Source organism: Corvus brachyrhynchos, unplaced genomic scaffold (genome assembly GCF_000691975.1).
Source record: "Corvus brachyrhynchos isolate BGI_N302 unplaced genomic scaffold, ASM69197v1 scaffold148, whole genome shotgun sequence".
In the NCBI taxonomy this organism is placed as follows: domain Eukaryota; kingdom Metazoa; phylum Chordata; class Aves; order Passeriformes; family Corvidae; genus Corvus; species Corvus brachyrhynchos.
Genome location: NW_008239785.1, coordinates 2564640 through 2570861, shown reverse-complemented (window position 1 = coordinate 2570861; position 6222 = coordinate 2564640). Strand labels below are relative to the sequence as shown.

General features: G+C 46.8%; 1 protein-coding gene across 1 annotated transcript in view; it reads right to left on the bottom strand.

Moving 5' to 3' along the window:
* Nucleotides 1–3879: 3879 nt before the first annotated feature.
* Nucleotides 3880–6222, bottom strand: part of UNC13D (unc-13 homolog D) — a 16667-nt gene continuing 14324 nt past the window's right edge. Inside the window, exon 33 of the mRNA XM_017743191.1 lies at nt 3880–5929. The gene's annotated coding sequence lies outside the window, so the exon portion shown is untranslated. The remainder of the gene's footprint in view (nt 5930–6222) is intronic.

The window sequence follows — 6222 nt, the reverse complement described above, 5'->3', positions numbered from 1 at the left end:
GACGTGCACACACACACACATGCACACATGAAAACAGAAAATTAGTTGCAGAGCACTTTTTAATATTTTACATCCCGTATCTAAACTGCCCCTCACCCGTGCCCCACTAATTCTAACTCTTGATGAACTTTGAGAGCTGTTTTTAATACAGATCAAAGGGCCATTTGCAAAGAGTCTGTGTTTCTCCTCTTTTCTATTTAGGTGATAACAAATTTTTGACTATTTCCAGAAGGACTTAGAGTGGGCAAGAGGGGCTTCCACGTGCTTTCCAGAGGAAGAGTTGAGATCACGGGGAGGATCGAGGTGGATTGAAATGACTTGCTCATGCCTTCGGTCCCCCTGCTCTTTCACTGACCCAGCTTGGTTAAAGCCGTCCTCCCTGATGGGAGCTCTGCCAGGCTCCTGCCTGGAGGGCCTCACACTGCCCATCTCTGAATGTGCAGGAACTTTGTCTGTCATTTAATCAGCAAAGTTCACTTTTTAAATTTTTTTACACTCTTTGTATATTTGTATGAAAAGAAGAAAAGAGGGAAAAAAAAATTTATATTGGACCTAGAGCAAGCCAAGCCCCAAAATTCAGTGACCAATGTTCACTGCTGATGCAGCCAACATGTTCCAGGTCTGAGCAGCCTTAGAAGTATTGCCCTTGGGTGAGCCAAGCCCTTTATGAAGGAAATTTGGATGCAGAGGTTAGTTCTCTCCAGGCACCCCTTTGTCTGGTGTCTGTCTAGAGATGTTTTACTGTTTCAGACGAGATTAGTTTTGTTTTAGCCACAGGGACCTGATTCGTAGTCACTGCTGAAGTGCATGAAACAATTCCAGGTAGGCTGAGGACATTTTTGTTGCCTGTGTCAGCAGCTCAAGGATGGTTTGTGGATTGCTGGCTCCAGAAACCCTCATGCTGGAGATGTGTGGTGACAGAAATAGTCCAGCAGGACAGAGAAATGCCACCAGCTCAGACCTGTCCAGCAGCTGAGCTTTCCTGTGACTTTCCTTACCAGTGTGTCCATTGGATTTTTACATCAGGTGGATTGCAGTAACCTGCTGGGATCTCAACCAAAAGGCCACTCGGTTGACTAAACATTTTTATTTTGCACAGGGATGCTCCTGTGCTGCCCCTCTGTGACCTGGAAAAGCACTGGAACTTCCAGCAGCCCACTATTGTAGGAAAACTGAATTTTTACCAGAGCCTCTCAGAAAGCTTCATATTTAATACAAACACATAATTAGGTTTGCTTCCATAATTCCACCTTTCCTCTCCATGGAAGGGGTTAATATGCATTCCCAGATGATCTCTTAAGTGCAGCTCTGTGTAGTTCTTTTTTATGTTTTCCCATTAACTTGTTTTTGGGTTTTTTGGTAAAAATGCTTTTTTTCCATGTGTATTTTATTGTAACTAGCATCAGGTTTTTTAATTTTTTTTAATGGAGAGACACTGTTGAGTGACTATTGTGGCTATGTTGTTTGGTTATAGCCTTTGAATGTCTGTGCCATGGGGCAGCACATCTGCCTTGGTCTGATCTTAAGGAAAGACCTTTTATTAAAATACGTGAACATTTCTCTTTTTTTTTTAGGAAAAATAAAAAAAAAAAAAATTAAAAGTGGGGGGGGAGGAGGAGGAAAAAGCCCAATTAAGATTAAAAAAATTTACTAAAAAGGTTTTTGTAACTAACTTAAATCATAGGAAATAAACTCTTAAATCAGGTCTTTAATATTTATAAGCAGCAGAGCTGATCAGCCCGTTTTTGGCTATGGTTTGTAACACTTTTTATGAGCGTGGGGGTTTCTCTGCTCCTCTGCCTCCCCGGGGGCTGCTCAGGGGTGATGCTGCCTTTTGCCAACCCTCTTTTTCCAGATCTGTCTGGCACCGGCTCCGTGATTCCAACAGGGAATCCCTCCACATGGAACTTGTCCCCTGAGGGCAGCCTGGGCTGTCTCCATGGGACTTCAGTCACGGGGTGATGCAGGACTTGGGGGGGTTAAGGGGAAAGAGGTGTTTGCCCCCGATTTCCGGAAAAAGGAAAAATTCCAGGCCAGAGAAAATGTGTTTTCCCCTTTTGAGTAAAACAGTTTCTCTGTTTTAAAACTTATACTGAAGGACCAAAGAATTCAGAATTTCACCTGTTTGTGGCCCTTACATTTTAACTTTCCATTGCCACACTGCACTCATGGCAGAGCAGCCTGAAGGAATTAGCACTAGACCCATCCCTTGCCCCCACCCAACCTCTCTCAGCACTCTCTTTGCACAAGCACATAGACTTTCTCACTTTCCTCTGGTTCTTGAAGAAACACTTCCTAAATTTAGGTTTCTATCAATTTGTTTGCTGCTTTTAAAAAAAGGAGAGGAATATTGAAATGTGAATTTATTTTCTTAAGCATCAGATGGAAAAGAGAACTTCATCTTTGCATATTTCGTGAATGTTCTGGGGGGCCACTTAAAGACAATTTCCAAACCAAATGAGGTAGGAGCAGGGGGAAGGAGCAGCATTCCTGACCCACTCCAGCAGTTGTTGCTGCCTGCTCCAGGCAGGAAGGACAAACCATAATCACAGCACTGCAGTTAAGGCTTAAGAGTCTGTGATCAGCTTTTGTGTGGTGTAAAAAGAGCTGAAATAAACCTGGTGCTAATAAGTGCAGCCCCTGTCACGTACTGTCAGGCTTCCTTCTGAAGCAGGAACTCCCTTTACAGGACACACAGTAACACAGCAGCGCTGAGGGGGCTTCAAAACAAAAGTGGGGTCCACGAGGTTCCTTGGGGAGCAGCCCAGCTGAACAGCCCTGACCACGTCTGGGTCCTGCCTCCTCACACAGACTCCTTAGTGGATAATGACATTTTCCTCCCCAGATTTTTGGGAGCTTCAGAAGCGCTGGCCTCAGTGACGAATTGGGCAGGTCAGACCCTTCGGAGCTGAGAGCTGGGGGAAGGGAGTTGTGGTTGTGTTGTGAAACCACAGCATCCTAAAGGTCAATAAACTTCTACATTATTACGGAAAACCAACCTAGAAGCAGATGGCTTGGGACAGCACTACCGTGGGTAGATGCAGAGCAACAAGCAGGGCCAGAGCTGTAGGTGAGAGCCAGGAGCTGAAGGATTTTAGCATTTTGGGCTAACAGGACCACTTTGAGCTCCTCTCCAGCTTTAGGTGCCGTAGCCATGTGCTCGCTGTGGCACGGGAGGGACCCGGGAAAGGGCCGGAGCTGGAGCACATTTCCTTAAGCAGATCCCACCCCTGGGGGTCACTGCAGCCGATCCCCTGCCGAAGGGTTTTACACTTTGTACATCTCTGAAGCTGAACCTGAGCCACTTGCAAGGCTTGTGCAGCTGAGACAATGAAGAGAATTCCTTACCCTGGGAAGGAAGCCCGTAACACTGAATGGACTCAGTCATCCCTTGCTGTTCCACCAGCCTCCGAACCTCCTCTCTTCCTCCTTTTCCCCTATCTGAGAAGGAAGAATATTACCAGTGTTTTCCTCCAGAATTATTATAATCCTTGGAGTGATGGCCAACAGCAAAATAGATGTTACTGATGTAAAACCTAGTATTTTAAAGGTGAAGTATTCCTGCAAAGTAGTGACTGCATCGGAGAGATTTCTGGGGCTTCCCCACTCCGTAGCTTCCAATGTTAAAACAAAATAAATACAGTATACGTTTTAAAAAAATAATAATAATACACACTGCAGTATTTCTGGTGGCAATTCTTGCCCAGTCCCTTCCCTGCTTTCCCCAGGAGGAAGGGCACTGGGCAGAGGCGCCCCTAGTCCGTGTAGAAGTTGGCAGAATGGTGATCAGTGGTGTAAAACGTGTTGTTGATTCCATGTATAGAACTGTGATTTCAGCTGTCGTTCTCTCGTACTCTGTAAATATGTGTTTTGGCTGTCGGAAACCTGGTTTAGACTCTTTTCTTGGCAGAGTGAATTTGCATGTGGGGCTGGAAAGAAAGAACTCAATCTGTGTCACAGTTTCCAAGGGCAGGATGGATTTTTTTTTTCTTTTTTTTTCTTTTTTTTTTTTTTAGAGGACAATAAATTTTTATTTTTTTGCTAAGAAAAAAAAAATACAAACTGAAGCGGTGTGTGCGTGTGTGTGTGCGCATGCGTGCCCGGGTGGATGTGCAGCCCCAGGCTCTGCTCTGGGGCTTGGGGAGGGTGGAGAAATCTGGCCTGTGGACCCCTTGAAACAACAGATCTGTTGCAAATTTTGCCTTTCACACAACCAAAAATGATTTCTCTCTGAGCTCCCCTTCCTTTTTGGGAGGTTGCAATTCACTTTTCTGATGGAGGTGTGGTGGAAGAGGGGGAACATCGATGCAGTGTGGTTAAGGTTGGGCAGAGACCCCTTTGGAAGTGGCAAATCCAAAACTTTCTCACCCAAATTCTTGGTCTGGATGTGGATTTATGTTCTGGCAGAGCCAGGCTGGGCAGAGGTGAGCTGTGCCAGCTCAGTGGGTACAAACAGTGTTTGTGTGTTGGCACCCAAAAGAGCACACCTGGCTTGTGGATCCAGTAATTACCTGTTAATTTTGGTCTAATTAACGCTTCAAAGGTGCATCAACCACTTCTCATTAGTCCAATCACAACAATAATCTGAATGGGCCCATTTGTATTGCAGAGTATTGGTAACACAATAAAATCAGTAGGTGTAAGTGCCAGCCCCTTCCCTCTTGTGTTCCAGCTATCCACCTGTGTCGGGTTCTTCACCAGGACGAGGAGGAGGATTGGGATTTCTTCCTCTTCCTTGGTCTTGCATTTACTAGCAGCTGGTTTTGTGTGCTTCAAGCCTTGTTTTTTAATGCTTGGGCCGTTCTGCTCCGTGGGGTTAGCTGTGCTCTGATTGATTAAGGTTTATTAGTCCTTCTCTGTAAAGGGTGGGATTTCTTTTAGGGTGGGAAAAGAGCCACACAACTGCCTGGAGCTGAGCAAAAATGAAGCTAAAACACCCTGAATGATATGGTGCAAACAACCTCAAAAGAGAGGTCAGCCCGTGCCACCTCCTCCCTGCGACACACCTGGCTGCTGGCAGCCCAGGGCAAGGTAGAGCACAGTGGTTTTTAAACAAACAGCTGAAAATGAGCTGAGACCATCTTCAAACCTCCAGCCTCGTGTAGTAAACCTTGTAATAAAATGGGGGCTGCCAAGCAGGGGCCAACTCCAGATGGGCTGCAGGGTGCTGGACCTGGCTGAAATGACACCCTGGGACAGCATCTCCACAATCCCAGACCCAGATTTGGGATATTATTTCTCTGCACTGAAACCTAAGCCAGCAAATAGCTTCCTTGGGAGCCAGCAGCGCCTTAATCCCTCCTGCTGTGGGCTCTGTCACACAGATACCAAAGGAGCTTTTTTCTTTTCCCCCCCCCACATCCAGGATTTGACCTGAGCTGACCCGGCGCCTGCTCTGCCCTCCGAGGGCACAGCTGGTGCTCAGGCACCCGGGAGGGGGATGCTTTTAATTCCCTGGTCCCTGGCAGCTCGCAGGGACCTGCTGCAGCTCAAACACAGCCACCTCCGTGCAGGGTGGGGGTAGAGGGAGCTCCAGGTGTATAATTAGTACTAATTGCAGCAAAAACAAGCTCCAAAAAACCCAACAAATTGTTAAAATCACCTGCCCTGCCAGGCATTTTTGCTGTCACACTGGGTCACCCCACATGGATGCACCCTGCAGAGCTTCTCACCACTTCCAGAGGGACCCAGGTCCCTGGCACAGGCTGGGGGTGATGCCAGGGATCTGCATCCCATGTCTGGGCTGTCAGCTGCCCAAAATGTCTCCTGCTTTGGCTGCTAGGGCTGTGATGCTCTTTATTGCTGCCCAGGCTCCAGCAGGATCCCAGGCTTCCAGAAGGTCGATAAAATTGGTGGTAAAATAAAAAAAAAACCAAACCAAACAGACACAAAAGCGATGCACATTTTTAAAAAAGGAGAAATTCAGCACCTCAAATGCCATGTCCCACCCCACTGTGCTGCTGCTCCCAGCACAGGGCCACTGCCCCAAAGCACAGAGTCAGCCCACGCATCAGCTTTGTGGCTTTTCATTTAAAATAAGAGGCTTATCCACAAGTAAATGAGGGGAAAAAGAAATTAAAAAATTTAAAAAAAAAAATGAAGGCTGGTTTGGCCATGGCTGTCCCCAGCCTGAATCAGTTGTGTTGCAGACAGGAAGGGTGGGACACGGCCAGGAGATGCGGCACTGGCAGTGACAAGCTCCAGAGGGATGGACAGGGGCAG